This window comes from Adiantum capillus-veneris, chromosome 26, assembly GCF_014529385.1.
Source record: "Adiantum capillus-veneris isolate H3 chromosome 26, ASM1452938v2, whole genome shotgun sequence".
In the NCBI taxonomy this organism is placed as follows: Eukaryota; Viridiplantae; Streptophyta; class Polypodiopsida; order Polypodiales; family Pteridaceae; genus Adiantum; species Adiantum capillus-veneris.
The window spans coordinates 86,221,499-86,224,277 of NC_140956.1; positions in this window are offsets into that span (position 1 = coordinate 86,221,499).

Below are 2,779 nucleotides of genomic sequence, written 5' to 3' on the forward strand. Positions count from 1 at the left end.
AACCACTCCCTCTTTACCTAATACTAGAATCCCTCCCTCTACCAACCTTCTTCACCCAAGGCACTCCAAACCCCCCCCCCCCCCCCCCCCCCCCCCAAACCCTTCCCACACTCCCTTTCAAAGCCCAAAGAGTTCGATGATATCATTAATCTCTCTCTCCTAGAATTTACCAAGCTACACAAAAAGCTAACCAAAGCTTCATCATACACCACACACCTAGCTGAACTACACAAGAATAATGCCAATCCCAATAGCCTCAACATGAAACCCCCTCGTTTGCAACTAGAAGATACCCAAGCTCAAGCCCTTCTTAACGCCAAGTTCACCGCCCTCACTATCCAATATCAACTAGATTGCACCCTAGCCCTAATCCAAGCACAAAAACTCCTTGTTCAAAACCTTCAAATGATAGTGGATAACTACCACCTTGAAGAAGATAGCCGCCTCACCGACCTCGTCGACAAACTTGCCTCAATTACTTTACTCCTTTTAGCCTCGTGAGATTGGCTCCAATACCTAACCAAATGGAAAGACACTTCCCTCCAACTTTTCCTCTCTAAAATGCAATCCCTTATAGTTAACTCCCATTTGGCCTCCACCAAAGAAGAAGAAGCTTTTAAGACTAGAAAACGCACCGTCTCCACTATGAAAGAAACTATCACCCACCTCCCTAAAGAACAAACCATCAAGGAGCTCATTGAACTAGAAGTTCACAAACATTTTCAATCTCTTCCTCTCATTAAACCCCCTATCACCACACACACCACCCCTCACACTCATCCTACCAAGTCACCTAAAAACCATGCCCCGGCCAAAGCTCCCTTTTACCCCCCTAGAACCTCTCTTTCCTCACCCTCCCACTTTACATACCCTCCCACATCCCCCACCAAAAGCTTTAAAAAAACCGCCAATACCTACACAATCCCAACCCCAACCCTCCTCAAAAAACAAAAACCACCTCACTCTCCTCCCCATTCCCCACCTTCCAAAAAACCTTTCATTTACTCCCCTCCTAATAAGCCTACGGCAAATCCAAAATACCCCCTCAATCGCATTCACAATCTCTTCACACCCATTATCCCTTCTTCCTCCAACCCTAAACTTAAACCAAAGCCTTTCCCCTACAACAAACTAACCAAACCTCTCAACCACAACAATCATTCTCATGATGGCGACGGCAACAACAATCGCCACCACAACAACACCAATAGCGATGACGACAACACCAATCGCCACCACAGCAACACCAATCACAATGACGACAACTACAACAACAACAACCACATGCGTATCCACAAAGATTTGGGAAAAGGAAAAGGGAGGAGGGATTATGGCCTTCTTGTCCTACCTCCTGGTTACACTTGATTTTCAAAAAGCCCCCCCTCCTCCCTCATATTTGGATTAACACTCACCTATCCCTTTTCAACGGAGCTCCCCCCCATCCCTCTTAGGAAACTTCCCATAGATAGAGGAAGGAAGAGACATAAATTTTGGCTTCCACTCATTAACCCACACGCCTACAAACTTCCAGTTTTTGGTAAGCTATCTTCTTGCACCTTGGTCAATAACCCATGTTCCAATTTTGTTCATAATCTCACCTCTCGTCCCCTCTCTATCGATGAAAAGAAATGCTTAGACCTAGGACTTAAATACATCCCCCCTCCCCCTAACCCCCCTGTGAAACTCATTATCAAAGCCCATGACGCCTTGGCAAGGAGACTACAACTCAAAATGTTTTTTCAATCTTCTACATCCAACAAACCCCCCCCTTACAAAACCTCTAACCCCTCTTGGATCCCCCCCTCTTTAGATCCTACACTAGAGGGCATCACATCCCTTAACTTCATAAATCTAAAAGATACGCTTGCACACTACAAAATTTTCCACTCAAAATTTTCCAAATTTGTCAAGCGTGCCCTTAAAACCCTTTCAATGGACTACACAATAGTCATTAAACGGGCGGATAAAAATCTAGGCCTTACCATCCTATCACGGGAATGGTATGAACAAGAAGCCCTAAGACAACTCAATGATCTCTCCACATACCAACCCCTCACCCCACCACCACATAATTACCTCGCCTCCTTACTCCACTCCATCACCCTCAAATACACTCTCCTCACCCTAGATGAAGCCACCTTTATCCTCGCGCCACTTCATAAACCCTTCAAATCCTGTCCCATACAATTTCTCCCTAAGTTACATAAACCCGTACTTGTAGCCCGTCCTATTTTCTCTTACCGGGGGTATTTATTTGAAAATGCTTCCAAATGGCTACACTTGCAACTTTATCATGTCCTCATTTCACAAAAACAACACCTTAAAGACTCACTATCCCTCATCATCGATCTCCACTCCAAGACCTTCCCCCCCCCCCCATTGTCTCCTTTTTACCTTCGATGTTATCTCCCTCTACCCCAGCATCCCTATGACTGAGGGACTCATAGCCCTCGGAAGCACTATTACTAATTTCTTCGACACCCCAAAAATAGAATTCATCATCTCGCTTGCCACCCTTATTCTATCACACCATTATCTTTGCTTCAAAGATAAAGTGTGGAAGCAAATTAAAGGCACCGCAATGGGATCCAACTTCGCAGTGGTTTACGCTTGCCTTTTTCTCTGCCACCTAGAAAACCACTCTCTCCTTATCTCTAGCCCAAACCTAGCATATTACAAGAGATACATAGATGATGCCTTCGGGGTCTGGACAGGCACTCGTAAAGCACTTACCAAAGCTCTCGATTCTTACGCCTTCCCTTTACAAGATCATATAGTG